Source organism: Miscanthus floridulus, chromosome 7 (genome assembly GCF_019320115.1).
Source record: "Miscanthus floridulus cultivar M001 chromosome 7, ASM1932011v1, whole genome shotgun sequence".
In the NCBI taxonomy this organism is placed as follows: Eukaryota; Viridiplantae; Streptophyta; class Magnoliopsida; order Poales; family Poaceae; genus Miscanthus; species Miscanthus floridulus.
The window spans coordinates 32265619-32276157 of record NC_089586.1 but is presented as its reverse complement, the minus strand read 5'-3'; the positions used below and the strand labels follow the sequence as shown (position 1 = coordinate 32276157).

The following is a 10539-nucleotide window of genomic DNA, read 5'->3' as shown; positions in this document are numbered from 1 at the left end:
GACAGTGACAGGTGCATGTGGGCCCTATAACTTAGGAGGTTCTGCCACAGAACCAAATCTCAACTTGGGAGAATTTCAATATTCTTCAAGCTGCTCACCCGGTGCAATTTGATAATATTGGTAAATGGTGGGAGAATGCGGCAAGATCCGTACCAAAGGATAAAAGACGACACTTCAATGGATTGATTATCTACACCATGTGGAATATTTGGAAGGAACAAAATCGAAGAATTTTCGATCAAAAGTTCTTAACAGCTCAGGAAGTAGCAACCCGCATTAAAGAAAATCTAGAGGAGTATAGAAGGGCTTTTCGAGTGATCACCTAAGGTAGCGTAATTGCAATCATGGTGTAAGGGCTGTCGGACGGTAGAGCCAATCCTTGGCTACATTGCGGGTTCACGGCCTATGAGCCATTGTATCTTAAAATTCTTTTTTTTTTCTTAATTGAAAGACAGAGCTCCTGCTATTTATGTTAAAAAAAATTCTACCCTACCACCGGAGCATGGCAGCGCCGACCGAGCTTGAGCCTTGAGAGCCTTGTATAACCCCTAAAGCGTTTGCAAACTTACGCAGTTACGCACATCAACCTTCACATTTGCTCGCGCCATATACAGCTTATCCTTTTTTTATTTCGAATTTTATACATACTCCTTGTGCAGTTGTGCTTGATAAAAGACCGTATATAAACCAAGAGCCATGCGCCCCTACTGTATTCATTATTTCGTAATACCTGTGGTCTGTGCCTGTGACGACAACAACAGAAGCATAAGCGTACGAGAAGAACATGCGTCGCCGAAAAGGGAAAACGGAAAAACAACGCAATTAGAAGGCGACAGCGGTAAGATATTTGCAGGCAAGATCAAAAGGCCCGTGACGGTCACGCGCGTAAAGCCAAAAGGCTGGGCCTAACAGCTATTAACCCACACTCCACTCCAACCACTGTGCAACAAGTAGGAGCGGAAGGAATGCGTGTCCTTCCTTCCGAGCACTCGCTCCTACGCTCGTGGTTTGACACGGAAAATCAAGCTACCACCCGCCTGGGGCTCCTCCCTTCACCACTGGCTGCGAATTAGAATATGTGCCGATCACGTACGTTCCAGTAAAGTAATGACCCTTTCGCCGTGAGTACTCCACTCGTGTGTTCAGGTCAAGGCACGTTGCCCGCCCCGACCACAGTTTCGAGCCTCGGCGCCACGCGCCGGATCGGAGCGAGCGTTGCAGACCGTCCATTTTGCCGTGGAGGCCCCGCGGCGGCGGCGAGCGGACGTAAAAAGAGCGCCGGCTGGGGCACGTTGGTACGTTCACGTGACACGCTGCGGCGGGGCAAACACAGGGGATCGCGAGCTCCTGGCCGTCAATCCATCCGCGAGGACCTCGTCCCGGGCCCGCCCGCGTCCGCGCCCATCCAGATTCGAGCTGCCGACGTGCCGCGCCGCGTGTCCCGGCACGGCCACACGGGAGGCTGTACCCGTTGCGGGGGTGTTCGGCTGCTCACATCTTTTTTGTTTCAATTTGTGGTAGCTTATTCTCTCTTATAAAACATTATTAAATTATTCAAAATCAATCGTGCTACAGTGATCAAGTGTACCAGCCGAACACCATGTCAATCGTACCGTATTCGTATCTTATACCAAGTGCCGGAGCCTGTATATACTACTACTACTGCGCGTATATGGATGTTTTGCCCTGTTCGGCTGCTTGTTTGGACACCCATGCCACTGCAGAAAATCGGTGTTGCTATAGTTTTTTTTTTTTTTTGCTAACCCTGACCCACGGGCATCTATTCCGTCTGGACGTGTCTCGTCCCATCCACTCATTCGGTCTCTCTCTCAAAAAAAAAACACGCACGCATAGGGCCACTGTCCGAAAATTCCCTAAATCGACCTCGAGCTGGTCCATCTGCATGCATGCCTCTCTCCACTTTCGTTTCCTCTCCCTCCCTCCAGTTCCACCGCTCCGCTCCACTCGGCCTCGGCGTGTGGTGGCGGCTCGGTCCGGCGGAAGGACAGCATGTCGACGACATGTCATCGTCGCCGGCGGGCGACAAGAAGCAGGAGGCGGCACCCGTCAAGCACTGCAAGGGCGTCAACGACCTCGACAAGGTCGTGCTCCGTGAGGTCCGGGGCAGCTCCACAGAGGTACCCGTCTGCCACTCCCGCGAGTCACCAGGCATGTTTCGGCTGTGGGATCCCGGTGCAGATCCGCGACGCTTGCCATGGTGTTGTTCAAAGCCCGATTTCTCGGTTGCGCCAGCCTTCTGTTCCCCTATGTTGCATATATATCTTGCAGTTGTTTCAGACGTTTCAGTTGTATGTTGCAAAAGTAGATCGGGGATGCTACACATGTTGCATATGTTGCACGTGTTTCAGAAGCATGTTGCAAGCATTTGTTCAAAATGTTTCATTTATTTCCAGACGTATGTTGCAATCGTTTTTTTATCTGGATGTTGCATATGTGTCACACATATGTTGCAACAGTATGTTTTCAAATGTTTCAGCTGTTTCAATCTTATGTTGCAGCAAGTGATTTCATGTTACAAGTTATAATTTTTGGATGTTTCATGTGTTTCACACACATGTTGCAAATGCATATTCCAAATATTTCATCTATTTTTAGACGTATGTTACATTCAAATATTTTTCATGTTGCAAGTGTTTTATATTGTTCGGTCGGGGCGAGCCGAGGACGAGTGGACTGGGCGTGCGGCGCGCCGGGAGGCCGGCGGATGGTGGTGCTGCAGTGATGTGGTCGAGGCAAGCTGGGGGCATGCTTGTCCTTAGCTGCTCATTTCAGCTCCTAAGTGCCGCCCATACGGAGAGAGAGAGGAGGGGAGTCAGGGGCGATCAACGGGGGCAGAGACGAGGGCGAAGTACGCACGTGGATCAGGACGAAGGCAAACGGGGCGGGCTGTGTGGGTGTCCGGACACGCGCATCCATCCTGACGTCCGAACACTAGCCACGCCCTTTTTTTACATGCACGTGGCTGCTGTTGTTCACCTAAGTTAACTCAGTTTGTACTTGAAACATACCGAGATGGTACAGATAACTCGATAAGGGGATGATTTCCAACTTTGGACGTGTAGGTCTAGGATAAGGGTCTGCAGCCTGATAAACATTGCCAATCATCCAACCAAACAGTGAAATCTTATTTAATCTCTAGGGCCTAAGGCTACTCTCAATCAGGGTTTAAAATTCTGATGAAATTTCATGACTTTAGTATTTTTTGCCCTGTTCGCTTGGCTGATAAGCCATGGCTAAAAGTACTGTTCGCTAATTCGTTGTGAGAGAAAAATATTGTTTGTTGGCTGAAAAAGTACGACTTATAAGCCAAGTGAACATGGCATTTAAGGGCGGCTTAAAGAAGAAAACCGAATTTTCGTATTACACTAATGCATGTGCTTTATTGTAAATGCATAACTCTATTTTATATTGCTTGTGTTACATATTCTCCAATAGATGAGTAGTGATAAATCATGCCATAGTTTGTTTATATCTATTTTTTGTTTAGAAATTCACACCTTTTGTTGCAGTTTTAGTCTAAAAAAATTGACAGTTTTTTCTCAAAACTTTTTGAAACTTTTGTAGTTTCTCGGGTGGCTGAAAAAATGAGCATCAAAATTGAAAATCCTGCTCTCAATACATTCATAGGCCTTGTTTAGATCCAGGGTGTAAAGTTTCGGGATGTCACATCGGATGTTACATGGGATGTCGCATGGGGTGTTCGGATACTAATAAAAAAACAAATTACAGAATCCGCCACTAAACCGCGAGACGAATTTATTAAACCTAATTAATCCGCCATTAGCATGTGTGCTACTGTAGCACTTTATTATCAAATCATGGACTAATTAGGCTTAAAAGATTCGTCTTGCAAAGTAGTCACAATCTGTACAATTAGTTATTTTTAATCTATATTTAATACTCCATGCATGTATCTAAATATTCGATGTGATAGGGTGTAAAGTTTCGACGGATGATCTAAACAAGGCTATAGTCTCATAAAGCAGGTTTTGTAGTTTCCAGTTAAACGTGATATAGGACGAGTGGACGACACTATCATGTTTGCTATGACTACTAGTTCTTGTAATCTTATTACCATCTCCGAGTGAATTTCATTCATCTTTCAGTCCATGGTTTCCAACAGCCTCATGTCCTGTCTTCAGTTCTTCTCACGCAACAAATGTCACTTTTGGGTCTTCTTTGAAAGCATATGAAGTGTTGCGACTTTTGGGGCAGCATCGAATTGAAGCTGACCTTGTTAAGAATTATTTTATCTATTTTAAATTATAAGTCGTTCAAGTTTTTATTTAAATATATATAATTTTAATATATATCTAAACATATTGTATATTTAGGTGTATATTAAAATATATGTGCCTAGAAAAGTTTGAACAAGATTTAGAAAGGAGGAAGTAAGAACCAACCGTCTGTTCGCTTGCTCGTATCTGGTTTATAAGCCATGGCTTATCAGCCAACGAATAGTATTTTTCTCTCACACCAAACCAGTCAACAGTACTTTTAGTCATGGCTTATAAGTCAAACCAGCCCAAATGAACAAGACGCAAATGTATTGATTTTTTAAGCTTTTAGCAAAAAGGGGAGTTTGAATGTGTACCCCACCAGAAGTTGCAAAAAAAAAAAAGCACCTATAAGTGTTGATATCTGATGGCTACAAGTGCAGCTGAATTATGCGACACTTTTATGTTTGGCATAGCGTGTGTGCTGCATTACAAGCCAATTTTATAAATGCAAAAAAGCAGGAGAGAATATCCTCACTAGACAGGCAGTAGTAACCAGTGACCCACCCTGTCCCGACCCCAGCCGTCAGCTCGTTCGTTCACCTACACTCACAATCACTCTCCCCTGTCCACGATTAGTGAAGGTTCACTCCGTTAATCCCTCGGTAACCAAACGACCGCCCTCCTCTAATCTCTGTGCCACCACCACCACCACCACCATCCTGGAGTATAAGAAAGTGGCCTCCCCTTCCCAAACTCCCTGCTTGCCGGGCGCCTGACCTTATCTCCTCCTCCACGCCCGAGATATTTCCACGCCTCCTCCGCCACCATGGAGTCCGGCCTCGTCGCAAGCCACCGCCTCCGCCTCCTCCGCCTCCCGCTCCCCTCCGCCTCCGCCGGGCACCACCACCACCACAACCTCCTCCGCCACCGCCACGCCCACGCCCCGGCGGCCGCCGCGCCGCTCCGCCTCAGCCTCCCGCGCCACCTCCCCGGGCCCGCTCCGCTCCGCCTGCCCGCCGCGCTCCCGCTCCGCCCCTGCCTCCCGCCCCTCCGCGCCGCCTCCGCCGCCGCCGCAGCGGCCCCAGCGCCCGGGGATGACGCCTCCGCGGCGTCGCCCAAGTTTCTGAGCGTGGAGACGAAGACGCTGAAGAAGATCGTGCCCCTGGGGCTCATGTTCTTCTGCATCCTCTTCAACTACACCATCCTGCGGGACACCAAGGACGTGCTCGTCGTCACCGCCAAGGGCAGCAGCGCCGAGATCATCCCGTTCCTCAAGACCTGGGTCAACCTGCCCATGGCGATCGGCTTCATGCTCCTCTACACCAAGCTCGCCGACGTTCTCTCCAAGGAGGCGCTCTTCTACACCGTCATCTTCCCGTTCATCGCCTTCTTCGGCGCCTTCGCCTACGTGCTCTACCCCATGCGCGACGCCATCCACCCCACCGCGCTCGCCGACCGCCTCCTCGCCTCGCTCGGGCCCAGCTTCCTCGGGCCCGTTGCCATCCTCCGCGTCTGGAGCTTCTGCCTCTTCTACGTCATGGCCGAGCTCTGGGGCAGCGTCGTCATATCCGTCCTCTTCTGGGGGTTTGCCAATCAGGTACGGACGGTTCACCCAATTCTATTACTGTGTCCTCTCTGTCACAGCTGTAATAATTTAATAATGGTTCACCTATTGCGAATTCTCTACTGAACTGCTAGTGATTCATGGCTAGACATTTTAAAATTGCAAGTTGTAATTCATGCTGGCTCTGTTGTGGACTCTGAATATCCCCTTTCCAAAAAAAAAAAAAACTTTGGAATGGCTGGTGGGGTGTGGTTGTCTTTATGCGCAGAAATTAACAGAGTTCCCTTCCAAGATCAAGGGCAATATATAGTTGTCCGATGTGCTGTTTGTTTTATATATCTTCATTCAGGTGCTTTTAATCATTGCAGATTACTACAGTTGAAGAGGCCAAAGAGTTCTACCCTCTGTTTGGGCTTGGTGCCAATGTGGCGCTCATCTTCTCTGGGCGCACGGTGAAATATTTCTCAAACATGAGGAAGAATTTGGGTCCTGGAGTGGATGGTTGGGCAATTTCGTTGAAGGCCATGATGAGCATAGTGGTTATACTGGGTCTTGTCATCAGCGGTATCTATTGGGGAGTGAACAAGTTTGTTATTGATAACTCATCTATGCCGGTGGTCGAACGGAAAAAGAAGGTTGGCCCTGACAGATTTTCTACTATTCTTCTGCTTGTGTTTATGGATCTCTCCTTAACGATTCTGCAAACATAACCTTTCAGGACAAGCCAAAGCTCAGCATGGGTGAGAGCATGAAGGTTCTGTTGTCATCTCGGTATGTGAGGGATCTTGCCACATTGGTCGTTGCTTATGGAATAAGCATTAACCTTGTCGAGGTGACATGGAAATCAAAATTGAAAGCACAGGTATGTTAATCTCAAAGGATGTATTCTGGCCTGTTAGTAATATATATACACATATACAGTATAGTTGCCAATTAATTTTCCGCTGGTGTCTTGCAGTTCCCAAGCCCGAATGAATATTCTTCATTCATGGGCGATTTCTCAACTGCCACCTGGCATAGCTACATTTACAATGATGTTGTTAGGGAGAGTAATCCTCAGAAACTGTGGGTGGGGAGTTGCAGCTACGATCACAGCCTGCAGTGTTACTTCTCACAGGAGTTGGGTTCTTCTCACTGATTTTGTTTGGTGAGCCATTGACTCCTCTTATGACCAAGTTTGGGATGACGCCTTTGCTTGCGGCAGTCTATGTTGGAGCAATGCAGAACATTTTCAGTAAGAGTGCAAAATACAGTCTGTTTGATCCTTGCAAAGAGATGGCATACATTCCTTTGGATGAGGATATGAAGGTGAGTCTCCAAAAATTACCGATTCTTGTGTAGATTCATATCAAATGCATATCTTGCCATAAATGACACTTGTATTGGTATGATTGCTCCTATGAGCAGAATAATTTAAGTTTGTAATACTGGTACCTGATTACTTAACCTCATCAGAGGAGTAGGTGTGATCAGCATATATCATAACTTGTAGAACACGAGATTCCTATTTTTAATGAAGCCACATTAATTTCTTTGATGTTGGAAACTGGACCCTGTGTTAAATTTAGCTCTATGTGAAAGATATTGTGCTGATTTGTCCTTGACTCTAGTTGTATCTATATCTCTGAAACACTGCGATAAGTGACTTTGGTCAAGTGAAAGGCTCATAATCATGTACCAAAAGTCATGTAAACGTACATAATAAGATTTTACACTTTTATTGATGATGGCAATTATATTCCCAAAAGAAAATCTAATGTTCAGTTTGATGAAACCTTCATATTCATTTCTTGCTTTTGTTCTCAACTTTTTCTGGTCATGATAACAGGTTAAAGGTAAAGCAGCTATTGACGTTGTCTGCAACCCCTTGGGGAAATCTGGAGGTGCTTTGATCCAGCAGTTCATGATCCTGTCATTTGGATCTCTTGCGAATTCGACACCCTACCTTGGTGGAATACTCCTGGTGATTGTTCTTGCATGGCTGGGTGCTGTAAGGTCCCTCGACTCGCAGTTTTCTTCCCTGGCAAAGCAAGATCTCGAGAGAGAAAAGATGCTGAAAGCACAGGCCGTCGAAACAACTGCCAAAGTAGTCAGGACTGGAAATGGTTCTCTCCAAGAAACTCTAGCTAGTGAGTCGTCTGCAAATGGCGCAGCCACCAAACAGTCTCAAGAACCTGAGAGTACAACCACGGAGAAATCAGGCCAACAGTCTCAATAAGTTTTCCCCAAGAAATTTAGTTAGTACAAGCCTTTGGAGGAACCAAAAGTTTCTTGGGCCTTTTATCTGAAGCTGCTGAAGAAGGCAGGAATGATATGAGAAATAAGAAGGCATGTTCTTCTGTTGTTGTAGCGTATTTTTTACTTCACCGTGAGTATCTGTAGCTGTTTGTTTCATTCCATTGGTATAAACTATTTCTGTTTGTTATTAAAATTTTGGGGAGTCTGCTTCATGATAATCTTCGTTAGCTAGTCCTCCTTGTGAAAAAATATTTTGCCTGGTTTTGATATTTATGGGTATCAACCGTATCATATATTCCAATTTATCCATATTCCTACTAAACAGTGATGTAGCCAGGTTCCTTTTACACGTAAGGTTCATGGGCTTTCCCAGGACAAATACCCTTTACCGTAGGCCCACAGCCTAGGTGAGCATAAAAGGCGGACATGGTCATGGTTCAATCAGTGATGCAGAATGCTCATACTCTAACGGAACTGGGAATGTTTTTGTGTGCCGATCGCTAGAGAGTGGAACTGGGAATGTTTTTGTGTGATCGCTAGAGAACGCGTGCAACGGGCGGGCACAAGCATAACTGCTACACCAATTCGCTAGAGCGCGCGTGCAACGGGCGAGCACAAGCATAACTGCTACACCAATCCATTCAGTGTAAAGCGAGACTTGATATGTTGTGAATCCTTTACTGTTAGAAATTTAAGTGATTTCAGTATTAATTTAATCTAGAAAAAGATTAAGAACAAATTTATGGCCTCATATATGTGTACGTGACATGTAGATGATACTAATAATCATGATTTTAATCGCTGATGATAAAGGATGAATTAGAACATATCCAGCGGCACTCAAGCTGGTTACGCTAGTCGACATAGCATTTGTTGGTGTAGTCGTCCCGCTCGATGCAGTGTAGAGAGGTTGCAGTGCCGAACTCCTGCCGTCGTCACGAATGCCGGGAAGAAGATGAAGTCATAGGTCGTGGATCGATCAAGCAGTCGCGTGATCACTCCTCAAAAACCTGATTGTCGGTCTTCACCCGAGCAGATGAACCCACGAACGGCGCCGGTTTCGGAGGCCTACTCTCCCTATTCCTGTGCGCGCAGGAACCGAGACAGGGATGATAGAGAGCAGCACAACAACAGTGTGGCGGTGTTCTGGCTATGTGTTCTCTTCTCTCTTCTCGCTCGCAAACAAGAGAAAGTGTCCCTTTTATGCAGCGACATAGGAAGATGAAGCTATAGAGCTAGGTGCATGAAGAGTTAGCAGCTATCATGTCATTGTAAGTTACAAGTAACTTATGAAACGACAATTGAATTGTCTGTTACTAGTAATGAAAACCACTATGACACCATGAACCACTAAATCATGATTCACCAACACATAATGGTCATCATGCACTTAACCCTCATCAAACCGTAAGTTACACCACATGAAGGACCCAACTAATTACACCTAGCATTAACTTTGATCTTGGAATTTCAATTGATTAATTGCTGAATAAAAATTGGACAAACCCAATTAAATCCAACAATCCCCACCAAATTACAAGGTATAGAAAATGCTCTAAGTTCCGCTATTGTTTAATAAACCAGTGTTTCGGTGGAGACTGTTAAGTTGAACATTCACCTAGAACAGAGGTTACACTTCTTCACAACTGAACAATGGACTATGCCTTGAATTGATAGTTTTATGCGAAATAAGTTTCACCTAAGTCCTTTACTGATACAAGGCTGCCTAAAGCATCCCATCTGGTTGGAGCATATAAGTCAAACTCCTGGGCCTTTCATGAGTATCTAGAGACTACCCACATCTCATAGACTATGACTAGCAGTCGAACTCATATAGGTGTGCTTCTTCTAAGATGTCATGTAAGCCAACATCTCTGCTTAATATAAGCCATTCGGGCCACATTAAGGTTTATACCATCCTGCCATACAACATATTAGAAATATGCATCTCAAATGACATGGACCTTATTTCAAAGGATCTCTCCATCGGTCAACCACTGGCTTGTTTCACCATTCTACTTCATGAGATCTCCGATCACATAGAATAGGTTACCACTATGGAATGACTTCAAGTGGGGTCTCAAGCCCATCTCTCTCGATGCACCATCTATCACATTGCATGGTAGACCCTTTGTAAACTGATCTGTCAGATTCTTAGATGTATGGACATAGTCCAACGCTATTACTCTGGAGTTTCTCAGTTTTCTGACAGATTTTTACCGCCTCTTCATATGCCTAGAACTATTCACTTTGATTATCACTGTCTGATTATCACAGTTTATGGAAATAGCCGGTATTGGTTTTTCAACTACCGGTAAATCCATAAGGAGTTCATGAAGCCAGTCGGCCTCTACAGTGGTGGTATCTAATGTTGTGAGTTCTGCTTCCATAGTTGATCTCGCTAAGACGGTCTGCTTGCAAGACTTCCATGAAACAGCGCCACCACCAAGTGAGAACACATATCCACTTATGGCGTAAATCTCATCAGCATCATAT

At 45.6% G+C, this 10539-nt stretch overlaps 1 pseudogene; it reads left to right on the top strand.

The window, feature by feature from the left end:
- The first annotated feature begins 4978 nt into the window (after window positions 1–4978).
- LOC136466838 (ADP,ATP carrier protein 1, chloroplastic-like) lies at window positions 4979–8274 on the top strand (annotated as a pseudogene).
- Window positions 8275–10539: the final 2265 nt, after the last annotated feature.